This window comes from Sinohyriopsis cumingii, chromosome 12, assembly GCF_028554795.1.
Source record: "Sinohyriopsis cumingii isolate HCF-2022 chromosome 12, ASM2855479v2, whole genome shotgun sequence".
NCBI classification, from domain to species: Eukaryota; Metazoa; Mollusca; class Bivalvia; order Unionida; family Unionidae; genus Sinohyriopsis; species Sinohyriopsis cumingii.
The window spans coordinates 70,013,039-70,034,488 of record NC_142972.1 but is presented as its reverse complement, the minus strand read 5'-3'; the positions used below and the strand labels follow the sequence as shown (position 1 = coordinate 70,034,488).

General features: G+C 34.0%; 1 non-coding gene across 1 annotated transcript; it reads left to right on the top strand.

Annotated features, from left to right (window-relative positions):
- Positions 1 to 13,239: 13,239 nt before the first annotated feature.
- On the top strand, positions 13,240 to 13,312 carry Trnav-uac (transfer RNA valine (anticodon UAC)). The gene has a single exon. It is a non-coding gene; the product is annotated as a tRNA-Val (tRNA).
- The last annotated feature ends 8,138 nt before the right edge of the window (positions 13,313 to 21,450 follow it).

Sequence of the window (21,450 nt, the reverse complement as noted above, 5' to 3'; positions counted from 1 at the left end):
TAATGAGCCTTTCAATCAACATTAAAAAATTCAGGTACAATCAAGCACGTGAATGGCAAACAAAATTGAAAAATATCGTTGACGAGAATGTAGTGAAAATAAATAAAAAATATCGCAGACGCGTAGTTAATGTTGATATAATATTTTATTCAGCGTCTGCTTTTATTGCTGGAACGGCGTGTTATTATCGACAATAACAATTATGGCACCAGCAGTTGTAACAATTTGTGTTAAAAAAATAAAAAAATAAAAAAATGCACGTGCACGAATGCAGAATTACATGATTATATAATAAAATTACATACAGCAACGCTAGCATACTCCAAATTATCCTCTTTATTATCAACGAGCCTTAGTGATGGAAAAATATCAGATTTTGAGTTCACGGAGATGATCAAAATCTACAAGAAGCAACGACAGTGATTGATTTAGAAAATCAGGATTTAAATAACAATGTCAATTCCACTGACATCGCCAAGCGAGCTACTACAACAAATCGTAACGAATACGACTCCGTCAAAAACATCAATGATATCGGTAAGCTCAACTAATGCAGAATTTAGTATTAATATTTCAACTGCGATTCCAGTAAAAGAAATCGCACTAGCACAATTACGAGTATATTATTACAGCTGACCAAACAACAGATTAAAATCATTTGGTACATTACAGGCGAATAATTCACTAGTATTTGTAAATAAAAATAAAGATGATGGAACACCTGAATGGAATGTTGTTTCTATTCATACAGGAAGTTATCAAATCGAACAAATCAAAGATGAATTTCAACGCAGAATCAAATCAGTAACCGAAAGAGAATCGAAAATAGCTATTTCAGATCACGAACCAACACTATCGGCTACGATAGAAATAAATTCTCCAGATTACATCGTTGATATTTATCAATCATCAATCAGAAATGTTTTAGGATGGCCTGAAATCCCACCAAAATATGAAGGACCACTAGAACCAGCGCGGGCTGATGTTTTCACCGACGAAGATAAATACATAACGGAACCAGAATATCAGAGAAACTATCCGTGGATATATTGGGGGAGTAACTTTCCTACAATAATAGGTGATTTATATACCCATGATGATACATTAAATCCGATTGTCCATGAACAATTGATCAAGTAATGTTTCGATCCCATTAACTCTGAGTTTAGACGATCATTCAACCAATTACACAATGTATTTTCTGGCGTTACACAATACTACAACGATGATATAATAATAATGACACAGGCTCCGGTCAGCTCAGAACAATTTTAGTGTTAATATAGTTATTGATGAATACGGCAACGAAGACTTTTTATTGACGCAGAACAATTAAATCAACTACGGCGAGAACATATTTATATGATCACATGTGATAGAGGTCAGATTGTGAATTATGCACATTCCTGTATTAAATTTGATCAATATAAAAAATCTTGTCTAATTCTGAAGAAAAAACCTGATTTGGTATATTTTATAAAATAAAAAATATATTATAACATAATTTTTAAAAAATATTGATTCTCACTAGTTTTCATTCATCGCTACTTTCACTTTTACTCTTGCTTTCATCAGTGACAGCAGTTTCGTTTTCACGATCTGATATAATCTTTTTTAATTGTCTTACGCATGTATTGATGATTTTTTGTTTCATATTCGTTAGATAATTTTGATTTAATGTTGTCAATCGCGATAGAAAGTGGTATGAATGTTTCCACTTCTATATCTTTCACTGCTGATAAAGATTGTAACATGATCTGCTGGATCGTTTTAATCAATCGATATTCGGTCGATAATGTGTATCCACTTTCAAACTACGATTTCGTAATGATTCAAAATCAGACATAATTTTTTCAGGATCAAGTTGAATCTTTATACCGTCTTTTTCTAATTTTTTTTTGTAGAAATAATATCATTAATATTTTCAAAATTCATTTTATTATATATATCATAAAATATATATTTAAATTATATTCCTCAACCAGGACGATATAGTACAATTATGTAATATAGTGCAAACACAACATCTTGACTACTGAATAAATGTTTTACTTAACCTGTTGTCTCCAATACAGCTCCAGTCGGACTGGGGATATAGATATTCTGGCTTCTTTTATAGTCAAACATTCTGGGAAAACCCATAAGTCCAGAATATTCGGGAGAATCATGTGATCAAGTCATTCTGGAAAACCCGTCTGGAAAAACCCACAAGTCCAGAACATTTTAGAGAATCATCTGATTAAGTCGTTCTGGGATATTGGGTTCTCCCAAAATGTTTGGCTATAAAAGTCCGTGAATCTCTCTGTCAGACTGGAAATTTGCATTTTGAAGTGGACAGGAGGTAAGTGAAATATTTTCTTAAATTACGTGTGTTAATTGTTACGCACATAGTTAAATTATTGCATGTTTACAGATCGAAAAATAACTTACATGTATGGCCTTGATTTCGTTGTAATTTAGAAATCATAAATATCCCTTTACTAATTTGAACTGTTATATAATTATGTTACTTCACTGATATTAATTATGACACAGATGGTTAATTAATTACCATGACAAAATGAATTTAGATCTACGCAGAAATATCTACTACAAAGTTATTTATCTTCCTTCAGGTCATGGACCTTAAGAAAGGAAGGAGCAGTACTATATGAATAGGGATTTTGAGCGCATTTTCATACCGAAGGTCTCAGAGTAACAGTATCATAATTATTTTAACAATGGTTATGATGATACCAAAAAACAAATAAAATAAAAATTAGTTTAGTAAATATAAGGGGCACAACCAGGTAATACCTCTACCAGAGAGAGAGAGAGAGAGAGAGAGAGAGAGAGAGAGAGAGAGAGATTTATCTCTCTTAACAATACTGGGAAATGATTTTATTTTGTTTATATTTCTTAGAGAGAGCAGATCTAGTGATATTATTTGTGACAAAATATACTGCTTTTGATTGAAGATCCAAATATTTGGCAGCTGCATTCATTGATTGAAATATTGTTTCTTAATCAGTCTCTGCATGTGTAGATTTAACGCCCTTTTTCCATTTGTTTACATCTACCAGTGTTTCCAAATTTGCAATTTTGACTCTGCGTGATAGCTCTCAGATTAGTTAAATTATTATCGATTTTTATACCGTTGATATAAGCGATTTCAAGACCGTCTTCGAGTACTCCGTTGAAAAATTCGAATATATTTTTATGGCAGAAGTACTATTTCTTCCCATCATTAGGATAACCAGTATTAATGAGAATACCAACTGGTATTTTTCGTCGACAGTGTCTGATTACACCATCACGATTTGCTTAATAATTTTTAATAATGGTGTGTTTAGCAAAGTCTTACCTTGGATGATTGACAAAGTCTTTTTGGTTCATTTTTATATAATACCATTTGTTTAAATAATAATTTGGCTAAATCATTACTTTGAGAATCTTATCAGATAATCTTCTATATTTTATAACCCTGTCACTGTCATTAACATTTTTTTTGTCATAATATCTTTTCAGATCTCTGTATTGTTTACCATCACATTGCAAAGACAATTGCGTTTTTCCTCTAAATCCAACATTGCATTTCAAACACGATTTTGGACCTAGACTTCCATTACGAACGCTTTGCAAATCATGTCCGCAGAATTCGTTTACGCAAGCTTTGTTACAAGGAGTCAAGGAAACTATCATTAAAAATGGATGAATTTGAGAGAGTATCTACGATTAAGCCATCTAAAGATAAATTTAATCTTGACAGAATATCCCCTGACATACCGATAAAAGCTCAGGTTGATCCGAAGAATAAAACCTTGATTAATGAAATTCACGACGCCAAGATTTTTTTTTTTAGCAAAGATGGCGCATCTCATGTGTGGTCAACATTTAAAATCACAGATGGTGTCGATGCTAAGATGAACGACAAACGAGCTGCAACTATCATTAATTATCTCCACAATCGAAAATAGTTTTTGAAAGTAAAATTTGTTGTATTAGCAGAAACAGACAATTGGATTATTCGTGACAAATATGATCCTGTCCTTCATAATGAAAAAATTGCCATACTGAGTAAAAATTCCAAACCAAGAATGTTGACTGGTATTGACAAACTGTATTATGAAAGAGCGTATATTGTAACTGCAGTTATTTATGGAATTTATCCGATAAATGATAACCCCAGCGTTAATAATCTAATAATTTTCAAGACTGAAATGTGTAACCGAACGAGTGACGGAACATTTTACCGTTTCGACTCGTGGAAACGGTCCAACGGATAAAAGACGTAAAATAATAAATGAGTGGGGAGAAATAGTTCAAGATATCGGAGCGTCCGTCAAAGATGTCGCTGAGCTAGAAAAGAAACTAATATTCCCAGGAAGACTAAAATCTATGACCGCAGAGATTTTGTACGAATCAAAATATAAATCAAAAGGAGCTTCGATTGAAATTATTGATCATAATGCGCATGCGTGGACTAATGAGTAACAATATTTCCATGAAATCGAACTGTTAAATTTTACCACGGAAATATATTTGATTTTATTAACGAAATAAGTAAAAACGATCCTGTGTCAGTGTGGCTATTTCAACGTTCTGATGATGCAAACTATGATCAGTTTGTACGACCTAATGGCGTTATTTATCGTACAGAATCTCCACGAAGAAGTGAAAAATCTTGCGTTAAATTGATCTTTTGATCCAGAATTAAGCGAGTTTAAGAAATTAATCAAACTACAGCCGAATAAAGTTCAATGTGAAATAATGCGTGATATAATTTCAGAAATCCTATGAGCAACGTTTGGAACTTATGGAGACCAAATGATTTGATAATGGCAAGTAGAAAGATAGTTCGTGATACACTTTAACAACAATTTTTTATGCTACATAAAGAAAGGTTTTCAAATCTACCCGTACCATTATGTTATCGACCGGTTGATACGCGATGGCAGAATATCGACGTTGATATACCAGGATCGTCAGAAAAATAAAATCTTGTATTAATTGATATTGTTTCGGTTCTTGTCAATGATGTTGAAGATGCGCTCAAAATGGAAAAAACTCCATGGACGCTAGCATACGCAATGACGATTCATTCATCTCAGGGGTTAACCATTTCTGATACGCGAGTTTGGATCGTCGATGATCGTATCGAATTGTCAAATTTAGTTTATCTCACAGTGTCTAGAGTTAGACAAATATCTCAGTTGCGGACGGTTATTATAGACGTTACAGAAACCACTGGCGATGTTATTGACAAAAATATAATAAGAAAAAAAATAGTTATAAACAGTGTGCAAATAATAAGCGCGAATTTGACCTTAGTACTGAATTTATAATGATGCCGAAACAACAGCAAAATAATCATTGTGCGAGCTGTAATACAATAATGTTGTGGCGATACTCGAGTAATGATCCAAGACAATTTACTGTAGACAGAATTAATAGTAAGTTTGGTCATAAACGCGAAAATGTAAAGCTGGCCTGTCTTGAATGTAATCGACGTCAAGGTGATAGTTTACAAAAGTGAATGCGGTGGTAATTGTGTGTCTTCAGGAATTGCTTGTAATCGTTCACTTTCAAATCCACGTTGAGGAGCAGTTGAACCTAATCTGTAGATTGCAGGTCTACCCGTTGATCGTACCACGCTAGATATTTTATGTGTCGTTACACTCAAATAGGATCAGTCGCTCTTATTTACCAACTTCATGTTCACCAGGTTCATATAAACATCAGACAGTAACCTTACCTAATACTGGTTGTTTTGAAAAATCATGTCGTTTTATTGGTATATTTCTCTTTGTAATTGCATTAATAGGTTTCATGGCGGTTGTTCGAATAATTTCATTATTTAATGCAGCTATCACATATGGTAATCTTGCAACCCATTCACGAGAACTCGTATCTTGAATTACTTCCTTCGCATACTGATATCCAAATAACCGCTCAGCAAGTGTTCAATTAAATCATTCAACAATTGCCTGATCACGATGAATTGCTGTATGTCCTCGTCTAATTATGGTATGTTCTTGTCTATTATGTTCGACATTATGTTTTTTCATCAGAGATGATACTGCACCAGGAAATTCCTTGCCAGGATCAACCTGTAATAGTTGTGGCCATCGTAAGGGTCCTCGTTGATAAATTCGTTCAAAGCAGCTACAACTTCAGCAGCTGTTTTAGCTGATAATGGCTCTGCTTCCTTATATCTACATGCAAAGTCAACGACAGTCAACGCGTATTTGTATGTTAATTGACGTCTCCCAATTTTTGATAGTATCTATGGTAAAAATAGAATATCTGCTTGATGAACTTCCTTAGGAGTGCTGACATCAAAACGTGCATGCTGATTTAGTTTAGGTGGTGGTATAACAATTTGCCATATTGCCTGTCGTGCTAACCATTTTGCAGCGGCAGAATGCGTTTTTCTCCTGGGTATTTAGCCCAAGGAGTTCCTGAAAATTTTGACAGCTTTTGTTGAATTGTCTCCATATGAATGGTTAAAGATGAGCCCAAGTGTGCGGATCTAACACCCACTCTTACTCCATCAAGTCGTTCCCTCGTAATTCTCGCGGAGGTGGAATTGCTGTCATCACAAAGAACTCCATGATAAAACGTCTTAACTACACCACAACATTCAATTTCGACCACACATCGTTTGAACTATTCCAAACCACACTCACACTGAGCAAAGGTCAGTCCATTTTGCTGCTTGAGTGCTTAGAGCCATTATTGCCTTCACTAACTGATGTTATTAATACCTCTCTCTCATCCGGGGAATTCCCATCATTTTTCAAAACTGCCATTCTAAAGCCTCTGCTGAAGAAACCAACACTAGACCATAACGATTTGAAGAACTACCGCCCAGTTTCTAATCTCCCAGTCATATCAAAAATCTTAGAAAAGGTTGTTCTATCCCAGCTTGTATCTCATCTAAATTCAAACAGTCTTTTTAGCAATGTGCAATCTGCATGTCGCCCTTGCCACAGTACTGAAACTACTCTTCTAAAAGTGGTTAATGACATTCTCTCTGCTTTGGATAGCGGAAAGATTACAGTCCTCACCCTCCTTGATTTGTCTGCAGCATTTGACACAATAGACCATGCTATATTACTTCACCGTCTCCAGCATGCATTTGGCATTCATGATACAGCCTTACCGTGGTTCAATTCATACTTGGTCAACAGGACACAAATTGTATCTGCAAATGGGATACACTCCAGCCCAGTTGATCTATGTTGTGGTGTTCCACATTGGTCTGTTCTTGGACCTGTTCTCTTCATTCTGTACACTCAGTCGCTCTCAAGTGTCATAGATCATCATCCAGTGTCTCTCCAATTGTACGCTGATGACACCAAAATGTACAAATCTAGCCATCCAACTGAAGTTGATGCTACCATCCAAGGTATAGAGAAGTGCATTTCTGATGTGAAATCATGGATGATATGTAACAAGCTGCAGATGAATGATGATAAAACTGAGGCCATTCTGATCACAGCATAAAGACTTTCTCATTCACATCCTTGACCTCAAACAATAAATATCAGCAAGGCCAACATTAAATTCACACAATCAGTACGAAACCTAGGTGTTACTCTGGACAGTACTCTCACATTGCACCAACATGTCATGTACATATGCAAGGCTGCATATCTTGAGTTGAGACGCATCAGCTCAGTTCGCAAATATCTTTCAGTTGATGCCACTAAAACACTTGTGTGTTCATTAGTACTTTCAAGACTGGACTATTGGAACTCAGTTCTGTCTGGTTCATCTCAATATCTACTCCAGAAACTTCAAAAAGTTCAAAACACAGCTGCTCGGATCATACTTAGAGTATCACGATCAGAGCACACCTCCCCGCTGCTCTGTACCCTAAACTGGCTATCCATTCGATCCAGAACCAAACACAAAATTTGTTCTCTGTGCTACGTTTCACTGTCGGACTCTAGTACAACATACCTATCCGACCTCACCCATGTGTACACACCAGCAAGATACTTACGTTCCTCTTCTGACAATCGTATACTCATTATTCCCACTATGAAAACAAAGTCATATGTACAGCGTTCTTTTGCATACCAGGGCCCAGCAACGTGGAATGGATTGCCCACTGAACTTAGACACAAAGACACAGTGATCACATTCAAGAGGGCTCTCAAAACTCACTTATTTCGACTGCAAGAACAAACTTAAAGACCTAATAATGTTTCCTACTTGAAATATTCTCAGCATGTTTTTGATTTTTTAATGTTTTTCTAATTTCACGGTGTTTGTTTTTGTAATAATATTATTATATGTTTTTTATCTTATAGGTGTTGTCTAATATTGTAAAGCGCTTAGAGCTTCTAAAGATTAGGCGCTATACAAAGTCCTCATTATTATTATTTATTATTATCCTTACGTTGAATTTTAGGTAAAAACGAAAAAAATATTCTGTTACTTATTGCACATTTTCTACCATATTCTATTTTTTCCATTTTTTTGTTGTAACAGTAGCCAAATCAGTGGTTGGAGTTTTAACTCTAGAACGTAAACAATATAGATTCACGTATATTTATAATATGGATGTAATTGATTCTAAGCGACACGAAAGCAAGAGCCAGTAAAACATATTTCAGCATTACCTTATTCTATCAGAACGATTATAATAGGTCCATCTGGGTCCGGTAAAACGCAATGACTGCTTAATCTTATAATGAGATGGTTAAAGTGGGACAAGTTGTATTTAGTTGCACCATTAGTCGATGATAAGAGATGTTATGATGTACTTAAAGATTTTAATGAAAATGCAAAATTGTTAAATGAAGATGGTGACGACATTATTAATTTTATAACCGATATTGATGAAGCACTGAGTGTTGACAATTGATGAATTAGATTGATTTGATAATAATCTCGTAGTATACGGTGATGTGATGCTGGATAAACAATCAAGTCCAGCTAGAATATTTTCCAGAGGCAGACATAAAAATACGGATAAAATTTATGTCACTCAACGATATACACAAATACCTAAAGTGATCAGAGATAAATGTAACATTTTAGTTGTATTTAACGGAGTTGATACACATACTCTGAGAAATATTCATCAGTGCAGACTATGTACACACACACACACACACACACACACACACACACACGGCATGAATGTCTTTCGTATCGTCAATTTGTCACATAAACACGATCAATACATGAAAGGTGCGTGATTATTGGAATTTAAGCCGATACATTATACTGACTCAAAAGCGTACACTAAATATGTCTGTATTTATCGCTAAAAGTAGGCACAAAATCTTAATATATATTATGGTATATTAGGATATAGATGGTGTATACATACATACATACATACATACATACATCCATACATCCATACATACATACATACATACATGCATTCTCTAACGCATGATCGGTACCATGTACTGTATTCTCAAATAACGCTAAATACAATGGTTATGAAAGCAAAATGTGTTAACGCATACATGTACAGCATTAATTTATGTGTGCTTTTGGTGTTCATCAATTAATAACTTGTGGTCCCTATGGTCACTGAGATTTTCTCCTGTAGCTGATTCGCAAACATTTTTAGAGATTACTTTCTTCGAATCTTTTGCACTGCATCATAACACAATGGAAGCCAATCTGTTTAAACAGGTGAATTATCTCATCTTCAAACTGTGCAATTGATTCATCTAAATTGATTTAGATAATCTTAAACTGAAACTTCAAAATCACTATGACGATAAAATAATCAATTTGTCAGGAATGATTCATTGACAGGCATCATATATATGTGTGTGTGTGTGTGTGTGTGTGTGTGTGTGTGTTTAGCAATAGCTCCAAAACGACAAGCTCAATATTCTAACAGCAATAGGCCACATCCAAGCCAGTAAACTGAGCGTTAGATACTAGTTGTACGTCTTTAAAAATTCTTAGAGCTGCACGAGTACTATTGTGAAACAGCCTTTTATTGTCACACTTACAGCAGCAGTTCTGATAGGTCATAGGCAACTGTAAGATTCCTTCATATTTGACCAGTTACACATTTCAATGTACAATTAAACAGAAGCTTAAAATTGTTAATAATGCTTTACAACAAGTAATCTATAATCTGAGGCAAATATCTCATAAATGCCTGACTAAATTAGAAAGGAAAATATTTTTGATATCCGAGATGAGTCATGTGAGGAAAAAAATCTCTTTAGATCGTCAATGTTTAACAGCGACCAGGAAAACCTAGCATCTACCTTAGAAGAGAGCACACCTTTTCATGATAACATTGCTCAAGTAAACGCTTCATAAATCTAATGATTCCTATGTCAAATTATTCAGCGATTTCAGATATAAATCTATTTTCTGAGCATATTTTTCAAATAGAACCAATATTAATATTTGACATATACAGATTCCCAGTCGTGGCTATCATATCGTAAATAGCAAACTATTAATATTCTAAGCAGGATAGATAGAAACGTCAAAAGTGTAAAGCTCCAAAAATTGCATTCCATAAATGGGTATCTACTTCATTACCAAACAAATCCTACCCAGGCCGACCCCATTATCTGTTCTATCATTGCATTTCAAAATACAAGAATGCTTCATGACCAAAACATTCGGTAAATTAGAAAATATTGAAACATTATGTAAAATAAAGGTAAGACATAATCCACGAAACTTTCATTTAAATAAGGCTTCTATTCTTCACACACAGGCGCGCAAAAAGTACATCCATATATTTCCGGAATTTCTCACCATACCAATTCCCCATCAACTCACACATAATGGCTAAAAATGACAGTACTCCATAGTGACTCATCAAACACTCAGTATTACTTTAACTGGTATAGTTGTGACTAATACAACGAAAAAGCTGGTGGCGATATAGCTGGAAATAACCGTCTCAATGTTATTCCTTTATTGCCAACACTTTTACGTGTTACTTTCGCCATCTTGAATTTTTCCACTTTTATCAGCCATTCATCTGTGCGTGCCTGACCTCGTGAGCGGAACATTATGGGAGGCCAAGGTAGCACGCTATCAATATCATAACTAAATTGAAAAAGAAAAGCCGCTGCATATAACGGCTTGTTGTATTTCTATTAATATTTCATGCATGGAATTCAATAGTGTTGGGAAACTCAAGATAAACTCGTGCCTTACATGTCCAATACAGACAAAAAAATATACGTCATACAAAATATTACGTGAAAATTCCATTAAAAATAAATATCATTTTCCCGTAGAGTTGTACTGAAATTGCCTTATCGGAGCATCATAGGACGCTAAGGTACTAGGCTAAGAAGAATTTGTATTTTGAGCTCCAGGCTGTGAAATTGTATGACTGTTAGAAAATGAGGCAAATAACACCAAAATTGAACAATTTTATGAACAAAATTCCTAACTGATCGATGTTGTGTTTATTGTGAGTTTGATAACTTAAAATATAATATAAAAAATGTTTTAAAATTGTTTCTTTTCTTCAAATCCATCTTGGCTATTTCCTTGTCCGCTTTCCGACAAACATCGCCTCCAGACGGAGACACTATTTTAAGTTCATCATACAGAGGATGTGTATAACGGTACCTGAGACGAAACCAGTCAGAAGAAAGTGCGTGTGATTGCCTTGATAAAATTTTCAACTGTAATGCAGTGACGTATTTACATTTGATGTTAGAAAGTTGTAGTAGCTTTGGATTCTGCTACTCTTTAATGAGAAATTTAACAAATCTGAATTTACAATGGACCCCTTTCACAATACCCTTTACGGACAAGTTGCCGCTCCTGATATCGGACGCTAAAACTCAAAACGGGACTATCACTGCTTGATGAATGTTCTATATATTTACTTGGAAGTGGAGATCGGAGTTGGAAAGTCTGAATAATATCATGAAATCGTGTACATGTACTTTAATGTTGATAAAAAATATGAGCATTCAAAATAATAATAATAATAATGATAATAATAATAATAATAATAATAAATAATAACAATAATATTCATGCAAGGGCGATCGCAGAATTATTTTTTGGGTGAGGAGGCAAACTTATAGTGATCAGCAATTAAGTTTTACGGATGTAGGCCAAATCTTCTTTCGCGATGAAATCCAGGGGGTGGGGACAATTTCCCCTTTTTGCGGGCGTCAATGCTATTTCCCCCAGTAGATTTATAAAAAATAACATACATAGACAAGCAAAATAAAAATATCTCATTGAAATTGATTTTATACTAAAAAAAATTTTTAAGAATGTATTTTATCTTCTTTTGCACCAAGCCAATTAAACAAGCTCTTTGAAGCTTTAGTAATATGCATCAAGTCATCTTTTAGAGGTATATACAGTTTATCTATCAAGCGTGTTTAGTGGCATATACAATTTAGCTATTAATGCATGTTTAGAGGTATAGACAGTTTTGCTATCAAAGCAATGTTTCAGGTATGGAATTTAAATAAACTTTAACTAAATGCAGTGGGAAAAAAAACACTTCTTGCAAATTCAGAAGACAGCAGACCTCACCTCCCACCCTTTCTGTTGAACTTAAATTAATATCCAATTTCCCCTTAGTCCCACTGGACTAAGACCAACTTTCGTCCTTAGTGATATCTACTAGTCTCCAATGTAATAATGTTAGTTTCAAAACCCTGAAAATGTCTACATAAACCGATTTTCAGTATCCTGGATCTAAGTCTGACAATTATCTAAACAATTTTAATTTTAAAAAAAAAATTTTCCTATAGTTTTGACATTTAAATTTTAAAACAGTATTCGATTGTTTTTTGGTATTTTAATTAACTTAACATTATTGGATAGTTTCGGTATAATATTATTCTATTCTATTGTTAGTTAATTTAAAGAAACTACAATATTCTATAGCTTTGTTCGTTTAATTTAAAGTCAATTTATTCAATTTATTTTATTATTTTAATTTAAAATAAAATCATTCTTTTTTACAACTATGATGCATACTTTTCCTGCAAATTATCGTGTACGTACGCGACACTATGATAGCCATTTGTCTGCTGACGCTAAACAGATTGAAGTTTTCTTTTAATTCTTTGACGTTTTAAACAATGTAAATCCTCCAGGCTAAGTTCTGACATTTTGATTGTTCTCTTACCAGTGAATGCATCGTTTTGGAAGTTCGAGATTTTGCGAGATAACCCGAGGGCGTTATTTTAAGATATTCTGAATCTGGTCTTATTAGGATCTACCAATATATATTTACCATCCCATGAGAGCATTAAAGCAAGGAGATCCATGGTGTAATGGTTATCACGTCTGCTTTACACGCAGAAGGTCCTGGGTTCAATCCCCAGTGGAACTACATTGTACTTTTGATGCGTAGGTCACATATTAATAATAACAATAAACAACTTATTTTCAAACAACGACAGCAGAATTTATTATTTTATTATACTTAGAAACGTTAAACAACAAGAAACAAAAAGACAACGTTGATTTATTTATTTATTTATTTATTATTCAGTATGCATTAATTATTAATCATTATCTGAAAACTGTTTATTATGTATTTATTCATGATAAAAAATAAATGTTTAATGTATTATTTATTTGTTATTTAGTTTTAATTTTTTATTTATTATTGATATATTATTTATTTAAATATCTATTTATGTACGTGTTTTATTTATTAATAATTCATTTATTTATTTATTATTTATTTATCTATTTATTTATTTTTTTCATTTATTCTCATTTAGTTTCTTTTATTCTTATTTCATTTCTTCTCATTTCATAACAATCTCTTTCGGGATCAGAGATCTTTCAATCTCATCAAAATGGGATAATCTATACATAGACATAGATATGCTAATATATATGCACAGTGGAGCCCCTCAACACCGAAACCCCTTTGGACATCCTCCCCAATTTTTCCGTTCATATAAGTATTAGGTTTACTGACGATATTGCAAATGTACGTGCAATTGTGGAGAGAGAGAGAGAGAGAGAGAGAGAGAGAGAGAGAGAGAGAGATGTTCATACAGAAATACAGTGTTCTGCACAAGAAACATCGGAAGAATGAGATACTTTTTAACTTTAATACAAGTCCTTTAAAAATACGAATGATACCCTACAACGTATAAATAAATACTCGGTATATTTAATATTGTTCACAGTTCAAGGTCTTCGTGTCAGAAATGTATGGAGCATTGTCTAGTTTGTTTCTTAGATATTTCTATAACTAATATGGTTGTATTAACAACTCCATCTCTTATACTGAAACCATTATGCTCATCCTTAGCACCTACGGAAATTTTTAATCTCTGTACAAGAACTAAAACTCCAGCTTTTATCATTGAGTGAATCTGACTTTTAGGATATTGTTGTGTCAGTCTCCGTCGGCAAAGCATTGAAAGCGAGGCCACATGCCTAGTTTTAAATTAAGCTTCGGTTTATGGGGGTTTTTAAGCGTAAAATTGAAATTTGGGATAGAAGTTTGTTCGATATTCGAAGTTAAGGAGGTTCAGTAGAACGACAACAAAAAACACAACCTCCTCAGCAAACACCTGGAGCTTATAGAAATATATTTGTTAAAGATCATTATAAATTACTCAATGATCGAGGAGAGTCAGCAGGTTTTGCTGATTTTTTTTAAAAAGGAGCGAAATTCGTGTATTAAGATTCTGTTGAACGGGTAAAACCTGAAAAATGGATTGCTACAGTATATGCCGCCCACAGAAATCGATATTCTTTAGATACTACTAGTCAGGATTTATTGACTTTAAACGAGAAGCAATGATACATAGAGATGAACTATATGAAAAACTAGCTAAAGAAGCAAATGTGACCGTTGAAGAAGCTAAACAGCGACTTAATGACCCTGGTGAAATTAACGAACCTAAGTCAGGCGCTACAGGAAGTGGTTTTTCTACTCAAGGAAGCGGTCTTTTTGCTTGTCCTAACAGTGTTCTTTCTGACGTAGATAGATTAGAAGTTCGGATCGGAAGAAAACGCGCAGGAAACAATGCGCCGGAAATAATTAATGAAATTTCTGATATTTGTCGAAGATTATTTACAGGCAGTATTATTGATCACAAAATGTATCGTTATCTTATTGATGAAATTGCTGATGATTATCACAGCGACTAAAATACAACTAATTAGTCAGTATGTAATTTAAAAATGATTATACATCATGCTCAACGTGGACCTGTAATGGTCAGGGTAGTGAACTCACTAGTACCAACTCACAAAGCGATTCATGGAGATACACTCGGTGATAATGTTATGAGTTTATTCAAAAGGATAGCTCCAAAGGTAATACCGATTGCAAAACAACTAGGAATGAAGGCTATTGATGCTGTTCGTGATAAAAGGTATTAATGATATTGGTAATCTTGTCGGTAAAGTATTTTCAACGGTCAAAGAAAGACACTGCTGATGCTGCGGTGTGGCCGGTGTCTCATGGTGCTAATCAAGATTACAACTTTGGATTTTTAATGCTGAAAGATGTTCGTAGAAGATTTTCATGCGCATTCCACTGTCACATATTTTTGGATTTTGCAGAAATGTTAGAAAAGTTATCTTTGGAGCTAGACATACAGTTGCACTTGTAATAAAGACAACTGATGATGATGCAATTTGGCGACCTGCTGGTGATGCTGGTAAAGTAATACTAACAAGGCTTCGTTTTGGATGCCAATAATGACTCCAACGATTGCCGAAGAACAAAAACTACTTTCTTTGGTGGATTCAGGTGGTCAATCATTACTAACATGGTTGACAGTGACCACAGACAGTGTTCAAACTAGTGTTAGTGATTTATTTACATGGTACATAGTATCACAGCAGGGTGTTTCCGCACCACGACATATATTTGTTGCTTTTCAAGATTTTGAGCGAATAAATTCACAAACACGTGGCCATATGATATTTGACAAACTTGGAGTTAATGAAGTTTCTTTACGGATAAACGGACATCAAGAATCAGCTGAGGATATATTGTCAAATTTTGATCAAACTGATGTAGCTCGTGCATATCATCATCTGATGACATTTATGGGACGTGATCAAAACATAGACACAGGGTTGCAAATATCACAATTAGATTTTACGACGCTGTATCCGATTTATTACTTTTCCCTGGAGCATCTTGATTTATCTAGACAATCTGTGGTTGATATTCACTTTCAAGCTCAAGTAACATCTTGTTGCTGTAGTTGGTCCACCAATTTTTCATGAAGCTTACAGAGCAATTGCAGTTATTCTTTCAGATAAAGCAATTTTACTTGAAGGTGCTGGTGGAAGAATGCGACTGATTGATGCACCAGTAGAAAACATGTAATGAAATTGCTCACCATATTATAAAAGTTTCGTATAGTCACGTAAATGTTACTGGCTTCCGGTCAGGTGAAACAATTACAATCAAAACTCGCAAATAAATGCAGAATAGAAATATCACTGAAATAAGATCAAACTTCTAGTGGTGGTAGAAAACAAATTATCATTAACCAAGACTCAACTCAAACATATTAATTAGGCCTTAGAATAAAAAAAGTTCAACTTCATCTTTCTCCGAACGCTATTAAAGACTCGATTAAAGCAGGTGGTATATTTCCACTTCTTGGAGCTATACCAGGTTTAATAGCCTCTCAAGCTCCAGCCATCGCAAAAACAGTTGCACTCGGCGTTTTAAGCGGTACTGCCGGAAAAATTGTTAGTATGCTTGTTGATAAAATGGCAGGAAAGGGATGTAAAAAGGGAAGGGGTCTAAGATTACCGGGAACCCCTTATCGGTACGGAAAAGGTCTGAGACTTCCAGGAACACTTTGCTAATTCTTCCAATGCCTAACTTTGATTAACTTGATGCTGCTAAAAATTAAATATATAAAATTTCGGAGGTGTTTTTATGCGTGATCAGTTACCAAAACAACCAAACAATTTTGAAACAGGTATTATTAATCTTGATGATAATTAAGGGTCTGGTACTCATTGGATGGCATACGCAATTGATCCACGTGGAATCGTTTATTTCGATTCGTATGGGTTGGCTCCACCAAATGAATTTTTAAAATATATAAACACAATAAAACACTCTACTCTGGTATTCAACATTACCAATACAAACACTAACTGATCCACCGATATGTCGTCGTGAACTAATTAATGTACTTTACGCTATATCAAAATCTTCCAATGCATAACATCATAAAGTCGTGCATAATTTTACAAGTAACCGCGTCGTTTGAAACGGATCTCAAAGTAAAATGGTTGATATTTATGGAAGACCTTCTCTTAGTGGCACCACTAAGGGCAAGAAAAAAAAGATGTTATTGATTTGTCAAATTACGCGACTAAAGATAAACTTGGCGATATTATGAACCTCTCTGGAGTTGACCGATGTGAAGTTGTTATTTTTCAGGATAAATGCGGTGTTTTAAAGACGAGTAACATCAAATGGAATGAGATAGTTCGTAGAGTTCTCGGTGCTACTAGGAATAACATTTACTGACGGTGGTAGAATCAGAGACTCAAATATATCATTCGCAACTATTAGAAATGAAATTGCATGAAGCGTTTCTAATCGTTCGCGGAACACCGGTGATACAATGACAGGCGAACTCAGCATGAATGTTTAAAGAGATCCAACATCTGATGAAGATGCTGCAACAAAAGATATGTAGAGACAGTAGATACTAAATTATGCACGCTACGAGCTGATTATGATTCTCACGTAAGCGCGTTTACTAGTACTTCGTAGAAACTGTCAAAAACGTAATGAAATCGCAGATGATTTATTTGGCACCCAGTTGACCGTTAACGTAAAACTCGTTCATATTATCGCAAAACTTGGCGATATTAAAACAGCTATATCAGATATTGAAACTATCAGACACAGACTAGAAAATGTTACAATTGGGATTCCTGAGATCGTTAAAAAAATTAATCTAATTAAAATCCTCCACGGGCAGATTACCAACATAGTATACACGGTGTCATCAAGATTCTCAACATGGTCACAGCAAAATAACGATCCCAAACGTACTGTAGCAGTCACTGGTGTGTATAGACTGTCTGTGTTCAGCGCTGCAAAATTTCAGATATTTACTACGTAACCCTGGCGTCATTCAACCGAAACTTTTTCTGGAGTTGTGTCTATTATCTTAAATAAAGGAGACGAAGAAACCTTTATACTGGAAGCATCTGATAAAAACGTAACCGCAACGTCTTACTGGTGGTAACTGGAATTTGTGGCTGAAACACCTCAATTGGTTACTATATAAAGTATAATGAGCCTTTCAATCAACATTAAAAAATTCAGGTACAATCAAGCACGTGAATGGCAAACAAAATTGAAAAATATCGTTGACGAGAATGTAGTGAAAATAAATAAAAAATATCGCAGACGCGTAGTTAATGTTGATATAATATTTTATTCAGCGTCTGCTTTTATTGCTGGAACGGCGTGTTATTATCGACAATAACAATTATGGCACCAGCAGTTGTAACAATTTGTGTTAAAAAAATAAAAAAATAAAAAAATGCACGTGCACGAATGCAGAATTACATGATTATATAATAAAATTACATACAGCAACGCTAGCATACTCCAAATTATCCTCTTTATTATCAACGAGCCTTAGTGATGGAAAAATATCAGATTTTGAGTTCACGGAGATGATCAAAATCTACAAGAAGCAACGACAGTGATTGATTTAGAAAATCAGGATTTAAATAACAATGTCAATTCCACTGACATCGCCAAGCGAGCTACTACAACAAATCGTAACGAATACGACTCCGTCAAAAACATCAATGATATCGGTAAGCTCAACTAATGCAGAATTTAGTATTAATATTTCAACTGCGATTCCAGTAAAAGAAATCGCACTAGCACAATTACGAGTATATTATTACAGCTGACCAAACAACAGATTAAAATCATTTGGTACATTACAGGCGAATAATTCACTAGTATTTGTAAATAAAAATAAAGATGATGGAACACCTGAATGGAATGTTGTTTCTATTCATACAGGAAGTTATCAAATCGAACAAATCAAAGATGAATTTCAACGCAGAATCAAATCAGTAACCGAAAGAGAATCGAAAATAGCTATTTCAGATCACGAACCAACACTATCGGCTACGATAGAAATAAATTCTCCAGATTACATCGTTGATATTTATCAATCATCAATCAGAAATGTTTTAGGATGGCCTGAAATCCCACCAAAATATGAAGGACCACTAGAACCAGCGCGGGCTGATGTTTTCACCGACGAAGATAAATACATAACGGAACCAGAATATCAGAGAAACTATCCGTGGATATATTGGGGGAGTAACTTTCCTACAATAATAGGTGATTTATATACCCATGATGATACATTAAATCCGATTGTCCATGAACAATTGATCAAGTAATGTTTCGATCCCATTAACTCTGAGTTTAGACGATCATTCAACCAATTACACAATGTATTTTCTGGCGTTACACAATACTACAACGATGATATAATAATAATGACACAGGCTCCGGTCAGCTCAGAACAATTTTAGTGTTAATATAGTTATTGATGAATACGGCAACGAAGACTTTTTATTGACGCAGAACAATTAAATCAACTACGGCGAGAACATATTTATATGATCACATGTGATAGAGGTCAGATTGTGAATTATGCACATTCCTGTATTAAATTTGATCAATATAAAAAATCTTGTCTAATTCTGAAGAAAAAACCTGATTTGGTATATTTTATAAAATAAAAAATATATTATAACATAATTTTTAAAAAATATTGATTCTCACTAGTTTTCATTCATCGCTACTTTCACTTTTACTCTTGCTTTCATCAGTGACAGCAGTTTCGTTTTCACGATCTGATATAATCTTTTTTAATTGTCTTACGCATGTATTGATGATTTTTTGTTTCATATTCGTTAGATAATTTTGATTTAATGTTGTCAATCGCGATAGAAAGTGGTATGAATGTTTCCACTTCTATATCTTTCACTGCTGATAAAGATTGTAACATGATCTGCTGGATCGTTTTAATCAATCGATATTCGGTCGATAATGTGTATCCACTTTCAAACTACGATTTCGTAATGATTCAAAATCAGACATAATTTTTTCAGGATCAAGTTGAATCTTTATACCGTCTTTTTCTAATTTTTTTTTGTAGAAATAATATCATTAATATTTTCAAAATTCATTTTATTATATATATCATAAAATATATATTTAAATTATATTCCTCAACCAGGACGATATAGTACAATTATGTAATATAGTGCAAACACAACATCTTGACTACTGAATAAATGTTTTACTTAACCTGTTGTCTCCAATACAGCTCCAGTCGGACTGGGGATATAGATATTCTGGCTTCTTTTATAGTCAAACATTCTGGGAAAACCCATAAGTCCAGAATATTCGGGAGAATCATGTGATCAAGTCATTCTGGAAAACCCGTCTGGAAAAACCCACAAGTCCAGAACATTTTAGAGAATCATCTGATTAAGTCGTTCTGGGATATTGGGTTCTCCCAAAATGTTTGGCTATAAAAGTCCGTGAATCTCTCTGTCAGACTGGAAATTTGCATTTTGAAGTGGACAGGAGGTAAGTGAAATATTTTCTTAAATTACGTGTGTTAATTGTTACGCACATAGTTAAATTATTGCATGTTTACAGATCGAAAAATAACTTACATGTATGGCCTTGATTTCGTTGTAATTTAGAAATCATAAATATCCCTTTACTAATTTGAACTGTTATATAATTATGTTACTTCACTGATATTAATTATGACACAGATGGTTAATTAATTACCATGACAAAATGAATTTAGATCTACGCAGAAATATCTACTACAAAGTTATTTATCTTCCTTCAGGTCATGGACCTTAAGAAAGGAAGGAGCAGTACTATATGAATAGGGATTTTGAGCGCATTTTCATACCGAAGGTCTCAGAGTAACAGTATCATAATTATTTTAACAATGGTTATGATGATACCAAAAAACAAATAAAATAAAAATTAGTTTAGTAAATATAAGGGGCACAACCAGGTAATACCTCTACCAGAGAGAGAGAGAGAGAGAGAGAGAGAGAGAGATTTATCTCTCTTAACAATACTGGGAAATGATTTTATTTTGTTTATATTTCTTAGAGAGAGCAGATCTAGTGATATTATTTGTGACAAAATATACTGCTTTTGATTGAAGATCCAAATATTTGGCAGCTGCATTCATTGATTGAAATATTGTTTCTTAATCAGTCTCTGCATGTGTAGATTTAACGCCCTTTTTCCATTTGTTTACATCTACCAGTGTTTCCAAATTTGCAATTTTGACTCTGCGTGATAGCTCTCAGATTAGTTAAATTATTATCGATTTTTATACCGTTGATATAAGCGATTTCAAGACCGTCTTCGAGTACTCCGTTGAAAAATTCGAATATATTTTTATGGCAGAAGTACTATTTCTTCCCATC